The sequence below is a fragment of the Eublepharis macularius genome, chromosome 1, assembly GCF_028583425.1.
Source record: "Eublepharis macularius isolate TG4126 chromosome 1, MPM_Emac_v1.0, whole genome shotgun sequence".
NCBI lineage: Eukaryota > Metazoa > Chordata > Lepidosauria > Squamata > Eublepharidae > Eublepharis > Eublepharis macularius.
The window spans coordinates 215,390,444-215,414,589 of NC_072790.1; positions in this window are offsets into that span (position 1 = coordinate 215,390,444).

Genomic DNA, 24,146 nt, shown 5'->3' on the forward strand with positions numbered 1-24,146 from the left:
AAGATGTTTGTACAGTGCCTTACGCACTACACCTGCACAACCTCAGTTTCTGCATTGATGAAAATCATTCCCTTCACAATAAGAATGCATTTCCTTTCACAAATTTGGTCAGAGAAACCATGAATTAATGTCAAGAGTGGCAAGAAATGACATGTTTATTTCACTGCAATTGTATTTTATATCATTGCAAAACCACGGCTTTTTATGTTTGAAATACAGAGGTTTAGGCTATCATCCTCCGATGCTTGGCATTCTGACTATCAAATTTGTAGATTCCATTTGGCTGGCAAAAACTGGCAAAGAATATAAACCTTACCCACCCAAATGTATTGTTCACAGCAAGATTACCTGCAATGTTGCACCATTAAGAAATGTTTCAAAGTTCATTTTGAGTTATCTGTATATACCTTCCCCCTTCAGATACCAGCATCTTGTCTAGCGTGGTCCCGAATCATTTTCACTTGAGGAGTCGTGTTATTTGTGCTTTTGCATAATGAAGTGTTTTCAAACCAGCAAGCATTTCTGGCCTTCCATTGTTCCCACAGTTTAATAAATCAACTGTGAAAAAAATAAATTACAGAACTTATTATGGAAATCAAGTTGCGGAAACAGAACTCACTCCCCCCCCCCCCCATATCTCCCTCTGTGTTACAGGGCCCTTGCTAAACTTGCTTAAACCTCTGCCACTCAAATGATATTGCAATACTACCCTTCTATCTTTCCCCCCTTTTCTTTTCCCTCTTTTTCTTCTTCATGATGATTGTTTTCTGTCCATCTCAAGCCGGGTGTCAGTTCATTTAGATTTACATCAAGTAGTAAATTAAAATGATCACTCAGCAAACACTCTCTGCTCAGTTTTCCCTTTCAGTCAGGAGTTGCGCGAGATGCTCGGAGCATTCATGCAGAAAATATTGCTGTCTAGATATTTGTCCTCTGGGTGATAAAAGAGGCATTGTCTTGGGACCTACTCAGGCCTCGGAGCTGATAGTTGCCGTGCATCGCAGCTGTGAAGTGTGCTTTGTTATGTGTCTGAGGATTAGGGTTCAAGACCTTGTTTTTCTTGAAATTCCAGACTGATCAGAACTGCATATGTTCGGGGGGAAAGCTGAGGTCGATGGTTCTCTGTCCACATTTTTACTAGATTATTCTTGGACAGAACTCTCCGAGAATACCCTGCTACTAAAAGCTGTCCCAGGAGCATCCCTCACTCCCTCTCTTATTTGTTCATATTCTGCATGATGCTTTTTGTAGATTTTTTTTTAAGGCATAGTTTTATCGACATGCATCAGACACAAAAGATGACAGTCTTGTGGAGTCTCCGGGCTTTGAACTTACATTGCCAAGCTGGGAGCTCGTTCTTTTGTGTTCTATTTACAGTACCAAGAGATGTACATTATTACAATAACCCAGGACAAGTAAAATAGGAGGGCAGCCAATCTCCAGATGAACAGCTAAGCATAAAACAAGGGTGGTAGGAAAGGGGGAGGTTGCCATTCATCAAAAGATGGCTGGCAAAACCCCTCATTTTTTTCTGCAACTGAAATGAAGCTTAAGTACACGTAACTGCATTTTTTCAGAGACCGAAATTAATACCTTTACCAGCTGACGGTCCACCAAGTCTGATAGACAGGGTCAGGGACAGAGGAGAACCCACCCCCACTCCTCAACTACTCCCCCACTAGGGATGAGTGAATGGTCCTGATTTCATTGCTATTTTTTGTAAACAGTTTTTCTCTGCTATTCACTGCTGTTTTTATAGCTTTGTCTGTATTGTGGATGAATGTTATATTTTAGAATTGTATACATAATTTATCTATGTAATGTACACTAGTTCATATTTTTATAAATCTGTGTGCAATTAATGCTAAAAATGTGTACAATGTGAGGAAAATGAAAATGGAGCAAGCTTAAAAATCAGGGGGTCTGTTTACATTAGGGATGTAACATTAGGGATAAGAAACCTGAAAACATCCCAATTCCACACTCTTCCATCCATCCATGTGGCCATTTGAGTTGGCAGAGCAAGGGGTTGGGCCGGGCCTACTTTGTCATAATAGGGCTGTCTTATTGGCAGCTCTTCATGAATGTGGGAAAAATTAAAAATGTCCACTTACAGACACTATGAATCATAGAATCATAGAATCATAGAGTTGGAAGGGTCCATACAGACCATCTAGTCCAACCCCCTGCCCAGTGCAGGATCAGCCTAAAGCATCTCTGACAAATATTCATCCAGCCTCTTCTTGAAAACTGCCAGTGAGGGGGAGCTCACCACCTCCCTACGCAGCTGATTCCACTTTTGCACAACTCTGACCGTGAAAAAGTTCTTCCTAATATCCAGCCGGTACCTTTGTGTATGTAATTTAAACCCATTGTTGTGGGGATCACTGGTGATCCCAGTATCTGGACTGAAAAGTGAGTTTTCCCCCCTTTCATCTGAGTCCCAGGTTGTGGCCAGTTCAAATGTGTCTTACAGAACTTCGTGGAAACCACCAGAAGCAAGACCACCAAGAACTGAATCTGAACCACCTTGTTCTGCATTCTGTTTCTTGGTCATGTTACAGCACAACAGAATGATTTTTATATACCTAGATACATACTCTCCCAAGGAAAGCAAAAAATAAACTGAGTTTCTGTCCCAATGAGCTTCCTGCCCCAAGGAGCTTCAAAAAATGGGAAAACGAGAAGACATTCTAGAGGGAGGTGAGAGACAATGATAACAAGGTATGAATGGGTTTGATCCTGTAATTCCCTTCCTCTAAGTGGGAACCTTGCTCTGTCAGTGGAAGGCTTGCTTCACTGGAACAAGCTTTGCCCCATCAGAGGAAGGTTTCCTCAGAGCCAAGCTACAAGTGATGCCTGACACAGGTTGGACACTTGTAAGCTTCCCTCAAGTTTTGATGGGATATGTAGGCATCCTGGGCCATTTCCAGACGGCTTACCTGCCTCCGGAATGTCGCGCCACCTTGCGGGGAAAACACGAAATATCGCGTTTTCTCACGCGAGTTTTGCGCAACATCGCACGATGTCGCGCAAAACTCGCACGAGAAAATGCGATATTTCGCATTTTCCCCGCAAGATGGCGCGACGTTCCGGAGGCAGGTAAGCCGTCTGGAAACGGCCCTGGTCTTGCACGGTAATGGAGAGCCAAGCTGTAAAACCAGGATGCCTCCATTTCCTATCAAAACTTGAGGGAAGCTGACAAGTGTCCAACCTGTGTCAGGCGTCACTTGTAGCTTGGCTCTCAGTTACTGAGTATCCTAGGAGCCACCTTAATGTGAGCAATTGTAGTTACAGGCACTTGGGCTTCATTTCAGTTGCAAAGTCAGTGATTCAGTGACAGATTACATACCTGGCATGCAGGCAAGGCTACCATTCCTGCTGCTGCTCAGCTGGCTAGCAGGGGGAAAATGGCGGGGGGTCTCATGGGATCTGACTGTTAAACCATAGAGTTTTTCCAATGCTAGAACATCTCTGCATAAAGGATCTCATTGTAGCAGGTGATGAGAAGGACTGTTCTTTGCCTAAAACCCTGGAAGAGTCACCACCAGTTGGAGCAGACAATACTGGTCTAAATGGATCATTTGTCTGACTTGGTATAAGGTCAATTCATGAAGATGTAGATGAAGGAGAGTTAAGAAGGAGCTTCTTAGAAAAATGAGATTTGAAGGAGGGGGTTAGTAGGGAGGCTGAGGCTTGGTTATAGCACACTGTCTCATTTTCAATCTTCAAAGTTTCCAAGTAAAAGGATCAGCTAGGAGGTGATGTGAAAGACCTTCACCTGAGAGCCAGGAGAGTCACTGCCTGTCAGAGCAGACAAGACTGAACATGATAGCCCAATGGTCTGATGTGGTATAAGGCAATTTCATGTGCGTGTTCATGTGATTTGAAAGATCGGGTGTAAGCATGAGCCATTCATCTTGCAAATCCTCTGTTGACCTAAATAAGCATTATGGGGAAGGCCACATTTGATTGTCCACGTATAAAGCAGTGGGGGAGTCTAATTTTTACACCAAAGTGGGTGCTAACCATCCCTGCTCTTATACCAACAGCAAATGATTCAGGGGGGGGGGCGTGTCCTGAAGTAATGGAATACAGGGAGGTAGGTCTCCCATTTACCTACTGCCAGCAGGTAAACTCTCACTATTAGCTCAAGTCAACTGACTTGGAGTGGGGAGAGAGGAAAGAATGACCTCCACAGAATGAGGCTGTATGATTTAGAATCATAGAATCATAGAGTTGGAAGGGGCCATACAGACCATCTAGTCCAACCCCCTGCCCAGTGCAGGATCAGCCTAAAGCATCTCTGACAAGTATTCATCCAGCCTCTTCTTGAAAACTGCCAGTGAAGGGGAGCTCACCACCTCCCTAGGCAGCTGATTCCACTTTTGAACTACTCTGACCGTGAAAAAGTTTTTCCTAATATCCAGTCGGTACCTTTGTGTGTGTAGTTTTAGCCCATTGCTTCGCGTCCTACCCTCTGCTGCCAACTGGAACAGCTCTTTGCCCTCCTCCAAATGACAGCCTTTCAAATATTTAAAGAGAGCAATCATGTCCCCCCTCAACCTCCTCTTCTCCAAACTAAACATTCCCAAGGCCCTCAGCCTTTCCTCGTAGGGCTCAGTCTCCAGACCCCTGATCATTCTTGTCGCTCTCCTCTGCACCCTCTCGATTTTGTCCACATCCTTTTTGAAGTGAGGCCTCCAGAACTGCACACAATACTCCAGGTGTGGCCTGGCCAAGGCAGTATAGAGAGGGGCTATGACCTCCTGCGATTTCGATTCTATGGCCCCTTTGATACAACCCAGGATTGAATTAGCCTTTTTTGCCACTGCATCACACTGACTGCTCATATTCAGTTTACAGTCCACTCTTACCCCAAGATCCCTTTCACATATACTACTGCCCAGAAGAGTATCCCCCATCCAGTATTTGTGCTTCTCATTTTTGTAGCCCAGATGTAATACTGTGCACTTGTCTTTGTTGAATTGCATCCTATTCACAGCTGCCCACTTCTCGAGAGTATTCAGGTCTTGTTGAATTTTAATTCTATCTTCTTGGGTGTTTGCTACCCCTCCCACAAGCTGTCTGAAGTGTACAGTCCAACATTTTTTCTTCCACCCCACACACCTTTATTCTATGGACCCATTCTATATAATGTATATAATGGCTTTCAACTAAACTAGCGTTAGCACTGAGCAAGTGTGTAACAGCCGTTAACCATTTTTTATGATCCTTTTAGATCCAGTCCATATTGGACACAAGGGGTAGAACCACTCTATGCCCCTCACATGCCTATCACCCCATGCTTATCTGTCTGTTTATTTCCTCTCCTAGTATCTGTTATAAAATTCCATAGAAACTAGGAGGCAATCTGGAGTCATCCAGCTTTACAAGCTAGGATACCGTCCCAGCTCACCCAACTTTTGGAATGTAGGATGTAGGTAGGAACCTCCTTGTCCTCTTCACTCTCCTGGGCTAGGCACCATGAGATCAGGTAGGGGCTTGTGGGGTCCAGGGTGCTCAGCTGAGAGGAGGCACAGTTTGCCTAAACTTCCTGTCTCCAGCTCAAGGCCAGCAGCTGCCCCACTCACCTTCCCATGGAGAGCCTTTCTGAATAAAACAGACGTGAACAATCACATGCCTGCCTCCACCCCAAATGTTTGACCCTACGATCTTGTGAGGTAGACAAGTGCTTCCTCACTTAAAAACCTTTCTGTAAGTAGTACACTAGCTCATCACAAAGAAGAGAGTATGCTATTTTGAATTTTTATCCCCACTATCATGCAAGCTTACTACATGGAAGGAGTTTCTTTTGAGTGGGAGAATTCAAAAATATAACCTCCCCACAAGCTGTCTGAAGTGTACAGTCCAACATTTTTTCCTCCACCCCACACACCTTTATTCTATGGATGCATTCTATATAATGTATATAATGGCTTTCAACTAAACTAGTGTTAGCACTGAGCAAGTGTGTAACAGCCGTTAACCATTTTTTATGATCCTTTTAGATCCAGTCCATATTGGACACAAGGGGTAGAACTACTCTATGCCCCTCACAGGAACTGCTGTTTTCTACATGCCTATCACCCCATGCTTATCTGTCTGTTTATTCCCTAATCAAATTACCTGCTAGAGGAAGGAACATATATTGGACCACTATTACATCCATCCCCACTTCAGTATCTTAGGATGACTGACTGTAATTACAGGCCAAAAAAAGTAGAACACCAGGTTAATAACTCAGTGATTTGCTGATATTGTGATGTTATAAGTCCTGCTCACAAAATGGAAGCCATGAGTAGCTTAGTGGATAAAAAGAATTGGGGGAGGGGGGAAATAACATGGGCTTTTCTCTTCTGAAAACTGCAGTTCAAATCCAGCTTAAGGCTTGAAATTAAATGAGTCCCTTAACCTCTTCACGCAAAGGAGGTGATCCTTCCAGGTCACTGACGAGGTTGCTGGCAGGTCAGCACGTTTGCGCTGGTGTTTTGTTGGCCTCTGCACACTCGCTTAATGGCATAAACAAAGGAATTAAGGTCCAGTGCTTGGCCAGGTGCCAGAGAGCCAACAAAGCATTGGCAGAGATGTGTTCACTGCTAGCCAACTCCAGAGAGAATTCTTGAGTTGCTGGGCAGGAATGGGGGGCGGGGGAGAGGGCATTATTGAACTCTAAGGCTTCATTTGCATGGACAAAGGCAAACGGCATTCAATATGCCAAGTTTAAATGATCAGTAACAGAATCTGCTTTGCTAGGATGCAGCTGTCTGGTGCTGCTTTGCAAAGTGAAACAGAAGAATTCTGGGATACCATCACATGATTTCACCAAAGATAACCAGCCTTGTGGAGAACATGAAATTTATTGTTCCAGTACTTAAGTATGTGTAGTCAGTGCAGAAGGAATTGAACAGGAATACCTCACACCATGAATCATAGATCATGTGGGACTCAGTCCACACTTGACAAATGAAACTATACGGGATATTCTTCAATATTATCCTTCTGTTAGGGATAAGCAGATTCCTCTTCTCTCCGCTGATTACAATTTGCTGTATCTTTATTACTGGGGTTACACTCCAATGACGTTCTGTAGAATTTTGTAGAACTTCAAGGAGCAAAAACCAAAGGGTAATGGTAAAACACATTTCCCTGGTGACCAAGAATTTTTCCCCCCAAGTCTCATAAGTATGCACTTCAGCAACCCCAAGAATTATGCAGCTATAGAACTCCAGCAGTATTTATTCTGGTGTTTGTAGTTATTTTTTTAAAATTTTTAAAATTTTATTTGAAAAAGAAAACATTTGTAGTTTGAGCAGGTGCCAGGGGAAAAAATGAGGAAAAGCACAAAAGTACCCATTGGATCTCCCATAGATTAAGTTATGACCTGAACTGGGGTCCTGGGATGGGAGGAGGGAAACAAAGATTTGATTGCAGTATCCATCCTAATAGGATTTCACAATCATCCCTACTTTCTAATCATTTTTATTTTGATTCAGTTACTGCAGCCTGTCTCCCTCTTTACATTCTGATAAAAACATCCTTTGATCTTATTCTAAAGCACAAGTACCCTGCACAGATGGTATCTTTGAAAATGAAGAAATTGGTTACACTGGAAATTTGCTCAAATGAGGTAACAGACTCTCCCATCTTCCCTCTGATACATGGTTTCCCCCCAATACCTAGGTAACCATTTTGGATTGTCTTTCCTTTATTTGGTACTTAATAATTTCTAAAAAGAGAAGTGCTGAGGCATTAGACTGACTGGACATCAAGCCATGTTCAATCCAGAAAGAACTGAGAATAAGTTGCAGTTGGTTGTTTGATGATGATGGGAAAGGTACTCTGCCGATGCTCAGAATATATTTTTATTATTGTGTTGCCAGGTCTCCCTTGGCAACTAGTGAAAAGTGGGGGGCAGGAACTTACTCAGGGATATGTGCATTGAAAAAAAATTCTGTTTCACTTTGGATCTGGAGGTTCCAAATCAACTATGCACCATGACTGTGTTTTCCCGGCTGGGGCATTCTCAATTCAGATCTAACCCATTTGGTTTTTTTCATTATCATGGGTTTCGGCCCCATTCTTTGCAATGAGGGCTTCCAGGCTTCTTGGGGCAGCTGTTTTTGCACTGAACAGCACCAAAATCATACAGAACACAGTCCTCCCTATGAACCATTGAGCCACCATGTTTTTCCTCAGTTTTCCTCAGTTACACGTCAGCAGATCCTGGCTGCTAACAGAAAGTGGGGGGAGGAAGGGGAAAGGCTACAGCATTTCAATCTTTTCTGTCCCCTTTTCCCCTTTTCCTATAGTACGAATAAACTATTACTTCTGGGGCAATGTTTCCTTGTGCTTACTCCCTGGGAAGTATCTTTTGAATTGCAGCCTATGACTGAAGTCTTGCAGGGCCTTTATCAAGTTTGATTGATTCCACAGACCATTCCCCTCCCCCCACACTTTTCCTCACAGTGATCCCAAGTGCTCCAATGGCCGGGGAAGGGACAGACCCAGGAGATCTACTCAGATGTAAGTCCTACGTTAGTCAATACTGTTTATTACCAGGGAATTTTCTTTCAAATTGCAGCCAATGATTGAAGTCTCCCTTCCAAACATTTTCAGAACTGACAGGCAGAGAGGGGAGGGGTCTCCCATTTCAAGGACCTAATGCTGCCATGTGAGGCAAGCCGAGTGCCTGCTGTTGCAATGTATGAACCAAAGCAGAACACCCAAACTTTTAGCAGGAGGGACTCATTATATTTTAGTTTCCCAGATTTGGATCATCATTCTGGAAGCTGCTTCATGAACCAAACCAGTGATTTCTGTGTGTATTTTTTTGGTTTGTTTTTTCTGTTATGTATATTCCTAATGTGTGCAGTTGTAGCCCCTGCATGATGATGTCATTTCTGGTGTGACCCAGAAGTGACAATGTGCCAGGGCTGATTCTTTAGCACTCAGTCAAAAAACATAGCCATGTTCTTGGCAGAGTTTTAAAGAATATGCGATGGTGTGATGCTTTCACTTCGGTTCATACCAGAAGTGATGTCATTGTATGTGTGTGCACACACGCACATACCCCATTTCACCAACTTGCCTCCTTCCACCAATCAGGTGGGGATTGGCAGACAGAGGCGTTAATTGCCAGGAGATTGCCCACTGTAAGCAGGCACCTGGCAAGCCTATTTCGTTATTATTATTGTTTCATATATGCAAAAATTTAGGGTCAAACCAGATGAGACACCTTCTAATGTTTGTTTCAGTGCAGGATAAAACAGTCACTACTGGGTCAAGTAGGGATTAAGCAGGGGAAACATGCCATGATTGCTTGGTGAGTGAAGGGTTCCTCCACCCAGCTCCCCACCCTACCCCATTTCCATGCTGCCACATGTTCTTAATACAGATGGGTCAAGTTACTTTGGCTGTTCATTCGTTCATTCGTTCATTCGCCACCTTTCTAACTTACAGCACTCAAGGCAGCTTATAACAGACATAAAAATACTTTTAAAAATTCAATTTAAAATCACAATCTAAAACTATCAGTCAAATGCAGTTCTAAATAAAGTTGTCTTCAGCTGCCTCCTAAAGACTGAATGTGATGGGGCTATGCATACCTCCTTGGGCTGGGCACCAACTAGGCATTACACGTGGTTGGCACATTGCAGGTTAATAAGGAGGGTAGTAGGAAACACTGGTGAACACCTAGAAGTTTCAAGCACTGAAGAGAGTCCTACTAAAAAAAAACCTTCCAAAGATCATCAGCCAAAGAAGACCTGGGATGGTGAATCTCTTATGGTTGGCTTGAGGCACATGACAACACAAGGATTTCTGTGGCATATGGCTAAAGTATATGCACCACTAAAAGCGAAGCTCAGGTGAGAAGTGAAATACAGAGTTTGAGCCAGGACTAGATCATCCAAACCTCTTTACCTACATGCATCTATTCAGAGATTTATATCCCTCCTTTCTGCTCCAGGAATACCTGTGGATTCTTCCGGATTCCTCTACCAACAGGAATTCTCCCCTGGATACACCCATCTGAGATGTCCATATTATGGAACAGAACTGTATGCATACTCTTTTAAGCCATTTTCTGTTGGTACATCCCAAAATTTGGGGTTACATTGAGAGTACATAGTGGATTCATATTATCATAATGGAAGTACTATGGAACTACAAATTTTATCATATATCAAATACACAAAAACACATATAAAGTATGTTTCCACATGAGCTTCATCTTAATCACTGCCCCCGCTATTCCTTTGGGTCTATCAACCCAACAAAGCATGATGGAGGGGGTGAGAGATGGGAAGCAGGGGAGTTTGTCTTCCTCTAATTCTGCTTGTGCTAAGATCCAAGCCATAATGATTATTATTTGAGCCCAGCCAATGTGAGGGATTATGCTATAAGGCATTACTATCTACTATGAAAATTTTATGTGTAGTTTCCTGATTTAACCATCAAATTTCATCCAAACATTGAATATCTTTGGGTGGCAGTGTAATTGCATTCTTACCATCTCAGTAATTTTCTAACTTCACATTCTTCAAAATTTCATGTCAGAAAGTGACTTACTTCAATTACTCCTTTTTTAAAGTTATAATATGTACATTTGATGGAGTGGTTGTGAATGATCATGTATGGATTCACTGTGGGGTGTCTGATCTGACAGCAATGTGCAAGACACCAGAGGAGCACAGAGGCAAAATGAGAACGTGAGCTCGACCATCTGAATGGCGTGTTACCCTGAAACAAAACACCTGTCTCTCATTCAGGGCTGAACTGACAAGCAATAATTTAGTTGTCCAAACACAGAGCTTTCCAGATTCCAGACTGCATAAATGTCAAAAGACAAGAAAGATGCACTGATATGATTCAAAGGTAGCTTGCAGTATTGGCAAATAATTCAAGGTGCTGGATTTTACCTACAAATGAAAGTGGCGGCAACCCAAACTTCACTGAAATGGAAATTCAGTGATTTCCAATTTTGAGGGAAGGAAGGAAAGTTTGGAGAAGAGATCTAGTGAACATTTGTCAGAGAGGGAAGAACTTGCAGATATCTAAATTGCCACTGGATTTCACCCAATTAAGAGTGGAATTAAGAGCCCTGTGGTGCAGAGTGGTAAGCTGCAGTACTGCAGTCCAAGCTCTGCTCACGACCTGAGTTCGATCCTGGTGGAAGCCGGGTTCAGGTAGCTAGGCTCAAGGTTGACTCAGCCTTCCATCCTTCCAAGGTTGGTAAAATGAGAACCTAGTTTCCTGGGGTAAAGTGTAGATGACTGGGGAAGGCAATGGCAGACCACCTCCTAACAAGTCTGCCAAGAAAATGTTGTGATGCAATGTCCCCCTATGGGTCAGTAATGACTTGGTGCTTGCACAGGGACTACCTTTACAAGAGTGGGATTAGTGGCTCCTTCTTAGGTGAAGCAGCCCATGTGAGATAATGGTTAGTATGTTAAACTAGGACATGGAATTCCCGCTTTGTTTTTTGTCTCCCCTGAAGAGGTTATGATATGAAACATCGGTTTTCAAGCCAGCGCTGTATGTCGGACGCTGCAGGTGTGCTTGCCATCATCCCACTTATATTTCCACCTACAACAAAGAACAAGGATATTAATTTTGGACTTTTGAAGTACTTGCTTATTTATAAATGATTATGGAAGCTTACCTATGGGATGCCTTCCCAAATTTGAATGTATTTGCACCTATCAGGGCCGGATCTGGGGAGTCAGGGGGTTGCCTGCCCCCAGCACCGATAAAGAGGGGGTGCCAGGCGTGGCTGCCGGCTGGGAGCACATGCCACGGAACTGGTGGTGGCAGCGCAGGTGGCTGAGCGGAAGGGCTGGGAGGCTGCCTGCGTGTCGCCCTGGCCACCTGCCATGCTGATGGCTGTGCCTGACCCACAGCTGTTGTGCCCGGCCAGGAGCATGCACTGGTGGCGGCAGTGTGAGGCAACTGAGTGGGCGGCCTCCCAGTCCTCCCACTCAGTTGCCATGCACTGCCACCACCAGCACATGCTCCTGGCCAAGTGCAACAGCTGCGGGCCAGGTGCAGCTGTCGGCACAGCAAGCAGCCAGAGTGATGTGCGGGGCAACTGACTAGGAGGGCTGGGAGGCTGTCTGTGCACCGCTCCAGCTGCCTGCCGCTCCGAAGGGGTGGTCGGCTCACAGCTGCTGGCTGGGGAGTGCACAAAATTGTGGGTGTGCTCCCGGGGGCAGCAGCCTCTTCCTTTCCAGGCATCCTGGACTTGGAGGGGGTGTGGCCAGGCCCTATAGGGGCAGCTCCACCTCCTTTGGCTCCACCAGCCTCCGTTGGTTCTGAAAGCTCAGCCCACCAACTGTACCCTATGGCAGTGCAGGATTAACTGTTTGCTGGTTGCCAGGACCAAGTAGAATTTTTTTCTCTTTTTCTCAAATTGGCTCAAAGGAAGAGGTGTTTTTCGCCTACCTTGTACTGCTATCTGGGTGTGATAACTGGCTTTGGTGGAGTTGTTATTTAGGACTCTGGTAGGTTAGATTTGGGTAGACAGAGTGGGCTGGTGAGCACCCTTGGCACATCCTCATTGGTGGGGAATTGGGGTCTGTCAGGGATCAGCTGTTGGGCTTCATGGCCGCTAGCTGAGATGGCAGACTGCCTGAGGGCCCCCTGTACAAGTCCTTCCCTCAGGCTCCATGGCTTGGTGTATTTGGAGCTTTAAGGGGGGAACCATTCACCTGGCTGGCTGGGTTACTTACAACCATGCACTTGGATGGCTTGCACCTGGGGCAGTGGGTGGTTGCCCAGACAAGTCGAGGTCCAGGGGAGACCCCATGGCTTGACCTGTACCACTAGTTATGCCCTTACCATTCTTATGTTAATGCTGGTCAATAAATAACCCAGATTTATACCCAAACCTTGCGTCTGTCTCTTCACTCCGAACGGGGGAGTAAAATCCATGGCCATCCTAGTGGCAGCTCTCAGGTGTCATGTATTTTAGCATGGATTTTTTTCAGACATTTTAAATAACTTTTTAAATGGTGTCTTTTAGGTGTTAAATACAAACATTTAACTGGGAGAGTTGCTCAGACCAAAGCATCTGACCAAACTAAGCAGCTTTTCAGGTTGGACCTTATTGGCTCTTTGTGTCACCCAATGCCCACTGAGTTGATAGTGTTAATGCTACCTTCTGGCAATACACATTGATGATTCGACAACATAACAATGACCTATTCCAGCAGTCTAGCATGATGCCACAGAGAGTGAAGCGCTGGGATCCTGCTACTTGATTAACTAGTGCAAGAGTCCTCATACTTAGATTATATTTCTAACAGCATTCAGTGGGTTTAGACTGGAGTAACTCTGTTCAGAATTTCATAGGCCACTGAATACAGTGTCAAAGGATGTGGCTTCTATCCGTGTTTAAGTTTCAGCAAATCCTTCTTTTACAATTAACCCATTGCCCTGCATATTTTTATAACAAAAATGAAGCTTTCAGCATCTGAAAGAAAGCAACCATAAAAAGTAAAGCTTTCACAATTTTCCTCATCCAAAATTCACAATGGAATTTGGAGTTCCAAATTATCTTCTCTTGTTTCTGAACCTGTTGCATTAGGAATCCTGCACTGTTCAGTTTTTTTTGTTTCAAAATTTTTACAGACTATTGTGCATCAGTGATTTCTTACAGCTATCGGTTTCTTCAGCCCATTCACATCTTTCCTTCCTATATGCTACCAATGAGCATAGGAACATTGGTAAAACACTGCAAACAAGTATTCTTGATAGGATCACGCATGTGGATATATCAGGATGTTATCTATATTCCTCCCCACCAGTACATTGGGGTTCATATGCACACTAGTAAAACACTGCATCAAAACAATCCTATCGTAATGATATGTGTGATCACATCAAGTTTGCTTGAATGCAGCATTTTATTAATGCACACACATGGGTAGCACAGGGGAGAAAGAAGTTTCAAATGAACTCACAACTGCAGCAAACTGTGCATGTTCCAACTGCAAAATTCATTTTAGAAATTATCCTGAAAAGTGGAATTCAGGACAGGGTGGAACTCTGGAATAATACAAAAATAAGACCAGGAACTTTTCTTCTTCCTAACTATGGAGATTTCTGTTTCTTTCTGCCACTTTGCCGGTACCTCACTCTTCCATTCTGAACAAAAAAACCAAAACAAAACCCATTACCCAAAATAACTTAAGGTTGCATTTTAACTGACTTGATGCAGTGCCATTAATTTAAACGACAGTAACCAGATGCAATTTAGTGTGATGCTTTAAATTGTTTCTTGCATGTGCATTTAATTGAAATTTATTGAGATGGTTATTTATGTTAATAAAATAATTAAAGGCAGTTATTTAAGACTAACTATGAAATAGCTGTGTAACTACCTATATTAATAAGACAGTTAGTTAAGGGATAATGTCTATTGCTTTATAGTAATTGCTATAAACAGCTGCTGAGTTTGATTAAACGCCGACGACAGCAAAAGAGTCAGAGCGATCACGAAAGCTGTTAGTTGCGAGTACATGACAAAGCCAACAGTAAGTGTGCCACAGTTCCAGAAGAGCTGTTGTGAAATATGATTATCTCCAGCCAGTATTACCCTCACTTCTAATAATGGAGACATGGTCTTAGGAAAAAAAAAAAATTGGAGGCATGCTTCACTTTCCTATCTGAAGCAGTTTAAATTCACAGGAGTGTTGTGCATTGGTTAGAGTTGGGCTCAACCTCCCTCCCTTGGAAGAACTAGTTTCAAGCCTTCAATCATGCCAGCTACTCTTTCTCAGCCTAGCGTATCTCACAGGATTGTTTTGAGGGTAAAATGGAAGAGGAGAGAACCAACATGCTGCCTTGAGCCCCTTAGAGGAAAGGTGAGATAAAAATGTACCAGACAGAAGTTAAAAACTGTAAAAGATCTGTGACTGGATCGTGTGAGTGTGTGTGTTTAACTTATAAGGAGGACTGGGTGTCTACCGTTCTATTCCTTGATTGTTCCAGAATTTTAATTCTTTGCTATACCTCCTTAGTTCTGTATTTACTAGGAGCACTTCTAAAATTAATTTCAGAACGGGAACATGAGCAGTTTGCAGCAGCTTTCAGTTCCTTCAGTTTATTTGTGTTTAAGTCTCTATTCCAGATGATAACACTGATAACACAAGCCTTCCCCAAGAGCAATCTTCATGTGACAGTACATATGGTGATATCAACATTGTTCGGTGTGTATTTTATTGATGTGTAATTTATTGACATTGTTTGGTGTGTAATTTATTGACGTGTGCATGATCCCCCACCCACATTAGTATAACACTATACGTAGGAAGCATTGTGATGCAATCTTAAGTGTGATGATGACATTAAGCTCCCCCCCCCCTTTGCAGTGTTTTATCAATGTGCACATGCACAAAGTTAATGAAGATGGGGGAAAGATGTAAATGAATGGAAAGACTCGAAAGCCAGACGTGCAGTGTTCTGTACGAAACTGAGAACTGAAAACTGGAAGTGACGGAGAATTCCTAACACACCAGTTCCACTTTGAGAACATGATCAGGCAATGCAGAACTTCTGAAGAGAGATTTACATGAAGCAAATTTCAGGCACCTTGCTAGCTAAAACCCATGCTGGTGTGTGAACTGAGTTAGGGGCATGATGATGATATAGTGATGCTGAAGGGCTGCTTCTGGGGGTTGGCAGCTTCACCATCAGATAGTCCAAGTCAACCTTCAGCACAGCCACCTTCAGTCCACTCCCTCTGCTGGGGAGAACCTAGAATGTGGACTATCTTGTCAACTGCCAGGGCCAGAACAAAGTGCCATTCATATACCCATGTGCCCTGAATGGACTGTAGCATTTGATTGAATTGTAATTGTTCTAAGCCACTTGGGGACATAGTTGTGGCTGAAAAGGGAGGTATAAACACAATCAATCAACCAAAAGGGGGGGGTTGCTTCATTTTGCTATTTGTCCAGCAAGGGAAAGCACGCAGGTACCTGTGCCTGTAAGGTACTTATATGTTTAATCCCTTGGAGTAAATGCCAGCATTATGTGTAGGGATTTAAACCATGAGAAGGCTTTGGAGGAAAGGACTGTCCTCCCTGCAGCACCTTGTCTCGTTTAGCCATTAGCATTTGTAAGGGTAACAATAGCCCACTGACAAGAAAAATAGTTCCTGCATTTCACTGAGAGTTCATGAATGAGAGTGTTGGACAAATACCAGGAAGACCTCTTCTATCATCTGTAGTGATGAAATGGAAGATGGTCATTAATTTATATGGTGCCTCAGTATCTTTGCTTTTGTCTGAACTGGTCAGTTTACTTCACTACTCTCCACTCAAACTATAACAATTAACTTTCAACCTTTCTATATTCAGGAAGTTGTTTCCACATTAACTTGTCTTTCAAAGACTTCCCGTGTTTCAGATGCAGAAACACTGTACCTTGTAGAAGATGTTGGTGCATGATTTAGGTTGTGCACGGTCCTCATTGAACCCTGAATGTATTAAGTCTATTATTGACTACACTGACTGGCCAGAACTCAGTAGCCTCTCATGAAGAGACAAATCTCCAGCACTTGCTTCCAGTGCTCCACCTTTTAAAGTGGAGGGACCCCAGATAGAACCTGGTACCTCTGCATAGAAAGAACATGCTCTGCTATTGAGCCATGATGACCTCTCCAAAATGAGCCCTCAGTTCCCAGCAATCTCCTGTGTTACAAGAGAAGATTAGTAGCATAGCCAAGCTGCCTCCTCATAGAGCAACTTTCCTGACAAGCTTTAGAGAAATTCCTCCATTCCCTGGAACACAGTCAGAAACCCCACTGAACTATGATAATTAGTTAAGTAAGGTACTGAAAATTGTATTAAACAGGATTGTCTTGTGGGTTGTTTGTTTTTTTTAACCAGATTTGTACCAGGATGGGGAAGGAAGGAAGGAAGGAAGGAAAGAAGGGAATGGGGGAGAATTGGGGGGGGGGGGAGAGGCCCATTCCACATGGCACAGTTTAAGCTGGAGATGCTGAGCATTGACGCCGATTGGTACTGATATGGTTTGGGATCCCATCATTCTGCACTGCAATTTGGTGTCTGCTGATGAGCTGAGATGTGTCTCTTTGGAGCTGCATTTTGTGGGGGCTGAAGCTGATGTCATTTTTTTTTAAAAAAAAATCACACATCGTAATGTTGCAGTGTTGGAACCCTTCTGCCCCTCCTTGTATTTGCTGACTGGTCTGTCCCATGCCCACTAGAAAGGCAATTAGTGGTTGAGTTCTGGGGGGGGGGGACATGTACTTTTCATGCTTGTGCTACTCTCATTTTTTTAAAGCCAAGCCAAGAAAGGGTTAAAATACTGCTGTTTCAGTCCCTCTGGGCAGCTTCTCTGCCACTTTGTTTCCAAAGGGTTGTGCAAAATAATTGTTTTTTCTCTTTGTTATTAGGAGATGCCTGAAATAGCCAGGAGGGAGGGAGGGAAAAACAGCCATTTAACCTTTTCCTGGCTTTAAAGCCAGGAGGAATGTGCAGTAATGTTATAACTTTACAACAGCCACTTAACCCTTTCTTGTCTTTTAAAGCCAGCAGAGAATATGCAGCAACATTAGGGCTAGTTCCTGGCTTTGAAAAAGAAGAGAGAGAGAGTGCATACCTGGAAGGAAGGAAGCAAAGGGAGAAAAAGCCTTGTGACTCTTACCTTGCTTTACTGATAAAAATGGCAGAAAAGGAGTTCATATTGCTGAGGAAAGTGGGAGTGGTTGCTGGCAGACAGATCAATCAGCTCCTAAGAAAAATGAAGAAGGGGACATGAGAAGCAGAACAGGAGTTTTTGATTCTGCACAGACATAACATGCGCCAGCAGCTGCTGGGCAGCAGCTTAAAAAAAATTGCAGAATGTGTGCACGGGGCAGGGGGGAGACAAAAACCATTCTGCTTCCCATGACTCCCTTCCATGTGCGGAACTCTGGAAAACATGGCAAGCAGAATAGATTCTGAAATGCTGTAAAGTGACCATGCAAAAAACACCTGTGTCTGGTATACAAGACTATTGTTGTTGTTATGTGATGTGGTCACAATCCACTAGTAGGGGTGTGCAAAGGCACACTGTTTCGGGATTCTCCCCGAAACGAGAATCTGTTTCGGCAACAGCTAAATCCGAAAAGGCAAGCCGTTTCGGGTTTAGCGGTTCGGGTATTGTTTCGGGTTGTTTCAGGTTTCTTTTCGATGGGAAAATGCCTCCATCTTCCCGGACGCCTGGGGGAGGCAGTTTCCCACTGAATCAAGCCAAAATTGGTGGGGACCTTCCTCTATCTCCTCTCTAACAACCCCCCAAGTTTCAGACCGATTGGACTTTGGGGGGCCATGTTATGGCCCCCCAAACCAGGTCCCCCTATCCTCGCCTAAAAAAAGGGAAACGTGAACGTATTTTTAGCTTGCTGCTGCTAATCTTCTTCATTATTTCCTATGGGGAAAAAATGAAGAGGCAGGCTTGTCTTGCCAGGGGTGGCATTTTGCGTGCAAAATGCCCCCCAAACCTCAGGGGCCCTTCTCCCACCTTTCCTCCCACCCCCCACCAAGGCTCAGCCTGCTACCACTTGGGGGGGGGGGCGTTTCATGGCCTCCCCAAGTAGGTGCTCTTTTCTCCACCAATTCCACCCGGGGGAGGCTTGTCTTGCCAGGGGTGGCATTTTGCATGCAAAATGCCCCCCAACCCTCTGGGGCCCTTCTCCCACTTCTACTCCCACTCCCCACCAAGGCTCAGCCTGCTGCCACTTGGGGGGGGCATTTCATGGCCTCCCCAAGTAGGTGCTCTCAGCCTCCAAAATCCACCCCCCACAGCCCCACACAAACCCAATTCCCCCCCAGCAGCCACACACAGACTCAAATCCTGATTCCCCACATTAGCCCCTCACAGACCCAAATCCATCCCCAGCAGCCCCACACCCATAACCCCAGGAACAGGCTGGCAAAGGCCAGCCCCCCCCCCCTTTGTTCCCTAAGCTGGAAACTTCTAAACTCTCTTTCCCAGGGCAATTCCGCACAGCCCAGGGGTGCCACAATGGTGGGCAAACTTCTGAGTGCCAACTTGTCCCTGGGAAAGAGCACCTGACCTGACACACAGACAACCACCCCCTGACACCCCCACCACCTACAGAGAAGCCTGGCCAGCCTGCCGTACTGTTTCCTATGATGGGAACCAACAGCACATCAAAGAATAAAACACGAACAACACAAAATAGTTTTTTTAAAAAATTATTTTCTCACTTTCAAAGTACAAGTAGGCAAAGCATTATGACACATTACACCAGCAGTCCCCCACACAGAAAAATAACACGACTCACTTAACGTCAGAGAATCACAAAAACACAATTCCTGTCAAAAACACTTTATTTCTTGAACAGCTTTAGGTTACACAGCAGGGGGGCACACCAAAGGGTATGCCAGAAGTATCTTACACAAAAATAACACAACTCACTTCACATTAAAGAATTACCCGAAAACAGAATTGCTTTCAAAAACACTTTATTTCTTTAACTGTTTTAGGTTACGCAGTAGGAGGGCACAACAGGGCTTAAAAGCAGCATACTACACAAAATAATACAGCCCACTTCACCTTTTTTGACAGCAATTGTGTTTAAGTGATTCTCTTATGTGAAGTGAGTTGTATTATTTTTGTGTAGTAGACTGCTTTTATACCCTGTTGTGCCTTCCTACTGTGTAACCTAAAGCAGTTAAAGAAATAAAGTGCTTTTGACAGCAATTTTTGGGATGATTCTTTAATGTGAAGTGAGTTGTGTTATTTTTGTGTAAGATACTGCTGCCATGCCCTTTGGTGTGCCCCCCTGCTGTGTAACGTAAAGCTGTTCAAGAAATGAAGTGTTTTTGACAGGAATTGTGTTTTTGTGATTCTCTGATCTTAAGTGAGTTATGTTATTTTTCTGTGTGGGGGACTGCTGGTGTAATGTGTCATAATGCTTTGCCTACTTGTACTTTGAAAGTGAGAAATGTTGTTTAAAAAAACTTTGTGTTGTTCATGTTTTATTCTTTGTTGTCCAGTTGGTTCCCATCATAGAGAACAATGGGGCTGGCTGGCCAGCCATCTCTGTAGGTGGTGGGGAATTTGAGGGAGGGTGTCTGTGGTTCAGGTGCTCTTTCACAGGGACAAGCTGGCACTCAGAAGTGTGTCCACCATTGTGGCATCCCTGGGCTGTGCACATTTGCTCTGGAAAACAGAGTGTTATAGTTCACAGCATAGGAAACAAAGGGAGAAGGCTGGCCAGCCTGTTCCTGGGATTGTGTGGGGCTGCTGGGGCTGGATTTGGGCCTGTGAGGAGCTACTGTGGGGATTTGGATCTGTGTGTGGCAGGTGGGGGAGAATTGGGTATGTGTGGGGCTGTAGGGGGTGGACTTTGGGGGCTGAGAGCACCTACTTTGGGAGGCCATGAAATGCCCCCCCCCCAAGTGGGAGCAGGCTGAGCCTTGGTGAGGGGTGGGAGGAAAGGTAGGAGAAGGGCCCCTGAGGGTTGGAGGCATTTTGCATGCAAAATGCCACCCCTGGCAAGACAAGCCTCTGTTATTTCCCAGCTGGAAATAGTGGAGAAAGGGGAGGAGGAGCACCTACTTTGGGAGCCCCCCCAAGTGGGAGCAGGCTGAGCCTTGGTGGGGGGTGGAAGGAAAGGTAGGAGAAGGGCCTCTAAGGGTTGGGGGCATTTTGCATGCATTTTGCATGCATGCAAAATGCCACCCCTAGCAAGACAAGCCTCTGTTATTTCCCAGCTGGAAATAGTGCAGAAAGGGGGGGGGGAGAGCACCTACATTGGGAGGCCATGAAATGCCCCCCCCCAAGTGGGAGCAGGCTGAGCTTTGGTGGGGGGGTGGGAGGAAAGGTAGGAGAAGGGCCCCTGAGGGTTGGGGGCATTTTGCATGCAAAATGCCCCCCCCCCCTAGAAAGACAAGCCTGCCTCTTCATTTTCCCCCATAGGAAACATGGAGATCAGCAGCAGCATCCACAACGTAAGAGATCAGCAGCAGCAAGCAAAAACCTTTCCCTTTTAGGCGAGGATAGGGGCACCTGTTTTGGGGGGCCATAAGTTGGCCCCCCAAAGTCCAATCTTTCTGAAACTTGGGGGGTTGTTAGAGGGGAGTTAGAGGAAGGTCCCCATCAATTTTGGCCTGGTTTGGTGGGAAAATGCCTCCCCCAAGCTTCCAGGAAGCCTGGGGGAGGCTTTTTCCCATTGAAATGCATTATTAAAACATGCTGAAATTCAGAACGTTTCGGAAATCGTTGTTTCGGATTACCCGAAACGTTTCGGGTTTTCTGAAACGTTTCGGGAAAACCTGAAACAACCTGAAACAGGTTGTTTCGGGTTTTTTCGGGTATCATATACCCGAATTGCACACCCCTATAGTTGTTCAGGCTGGAATTTTTTGGCCCTTCACTGGTTCTGATTTTATCCAAGAATCTAGGAGTATTACCTTAGCATATGGCATGTTCCAAGTAGTGCAGCTGTTTGCAACTGTCTATGCCAATATCCTGAGATGTTATCCTGTCTATGCCAATATCGCTGAGATGTTTAGTTAGTCCTTTTGGAATAGCATCCTATCACTATTGGAATAACTGTTGCATGTTTTTCCCAGAGATACTGAACTTCAGATCTTAGATCTTGGTATTTTGTTATCTTTTCAATCTGTTTTTCTTCCATTCAATTGTCACCTGGGATTGCCACATCAATAAATTTGACCTCCTTACTTCCAACCACAGGAATATCCAGAGTATTACGTTCTAACTGCTTATCTGTTTGGATTTTGAAATCCCACAAGATCTTAAATTTCTAATTTTCAACAACTTTGTCAAACTTATGTTCCCACCAATATCTTGGGATGGTAGCTTGTTCTTTTTGCATAAATTCCAATGCAGCATTGCAGTTACTTTATTATCGCACTTTTTATAATCAGTTTGTGCAATCTTACTGTACCCACTGATGAGATGGTCAACTGTTTCATCAACTTCAGTACATAATCTACACTTGCTATCATTTACGGTCTTTTCAGTTTTCGCTTTCATACAGTTCATTCTTAATGCCTGCTGTTACGCAACTAATATCAGTCTTTCTGTTTCTTTTTTTCCAATATTTCTTGCATTAGCCATTTCCAGTGGTTACTCATCAATTTTATCCTCAGTATTCTTCATGTATTGACCATGGACTAGTTTACTTTGCCATGCCTCCATGTGGTTTTTCAATGGTTCTTTCCTATATTCATCTTTTCTACCCTTAACTTTAATTATTCCTTCTCTGTAAATAACAACCAGCACTTTCTCCTTCTTACTCTTGATGCAATGATTCAGTGTGCTGCTTTCTTCTTTTACTGTTTGTTTTCCTTGTAACAATCCTCTGTTACCATTACTGCATGGCAAATAAAGTCAATCTATGTCACTTCAAGGATGTAGGGTATGATTGGCTGTCATGATTTCCCTCCTGTTGCAGTCTAGTGCATTCAGTTTGGTTTCTGCCCAATATACAATTCCAGCCTGGTATCAAATCACCGGGATGGCCCAAGTGTTTATAGCATCAATTACATTTCCATTTGAGTATTTTTCTGACCCTTTTTATGTATTTAGCAAAAGTCATCCTTTTCACTATTGTATGCCATCATTAGCTTGCAATATACTCAAATATTTTGTAGTTTCCTTCATAGCTTAAGCTTTTGATTCTTTTTCCATCCACAAGGTGTATTCCATCTGATTCAGTAATCTTCCCTTGTTTTTTTGATAGCATTGCACATGTTTCAGTTCCAAAATCCATAGCTATATCTTGGCTAAAGATTTACACTGTATGCACTAGAGGCTTGATTTCGACTTCTGTATAATTTCATCTTGTCCATATATAGCAAATGAGATTTTTTCCCCATTCCCTTTGAAAGCTCATATCCCCAACGTGTTTTATTAACTATAATTGTTAACGGTATCACAGCAAAGACTAACCATAAAGGTGACAACCATAAAGGTCACCTTGAAATATTCCAGCCCAGATACTGACACATCCTAGTTCCACTCCATTCACTGTCAATGTTGTGCACCATTTTCTCACTGTTGCTGACACGAACTTTCTATGCTGCTAACTCCGAATATTTCTAATGTTTTTTCAATCCATGAATAAAGGCCATGTGCAGATTTGTTTTCCTCTTTTTGCAATTTTTAATACAGTTTTATCAATGAGTAATTGACCTTTTGTTCCACAAGACTTTGGGCAGTTTTCTTTCTGTTCCTTTGGTAAAAGGTCTTTATCAATTAGATACTGTTGGATTGCATCAGTTATTCCAGTTAACAGTTCAAACATGGTTGGCAGGCAAGTAATTGATGGATAATGATTAGGGATTGCCCTTTTGCCTTTATCTTTCATAATTAACACTGTTCAACTAGTCATTGAGTTGTAATTTGTACCTGATTGCAGCATGATGTTAAACTACTGTGCTAACCTTGGGTGTAAGTTGGTTACATTTTTTAGCCTAAACCCATGTAATTCAACTTTTTCTGGGGCTGTCCAGTCTTTAACTCTCTTTGCTTGGTTTGCCACAATTTCTGTGGTAATTATCAAATCCTGCATATTTCTAGGCCTTAAGTCTTTCTGAACTTGTTCAATCCATGCTGCTTGTATGTAATGCTTTTTTGGATTGTCCCATAAGCCTTACCAAAATACATCATTTTCTTCTTTACAAGGAAGTGTATTGTTGTGATTACATTCACCAGTCAGAGTTTTGCAGAATTGTCTTTGATTACAACTAAACTGAGTGTTCTGCCTTTACTGGCATATACACACCTTCTATCTGGAAACCTTTTTCTCAACAGCAGTTATCTGCTGCATCAATATCTCCTAAGCTCTCTTGTTATGACTATCACTGAACTATGTAGCAACTGGTTTGTTTGCTGGGTGGGAGTTGGTGGTATTGTAGCAACAGTGGAGCAGAAATCACTGATGCCTTCCTTTAATTAATTTTTTGAGCCAAGCATCAAGCATGGCAAATGCCTTTGGTCCCTCATGCTAGCTATTGTTTTAAGGATTTTCCTTCTTAAACCTGCTTGCCTGTCTGTTAAAACCAGATGCTCTTCCACCATGTGAATACTGGCTTGATATCGAGGAATCAGTCTCACTATTTCAGTTCCCACTG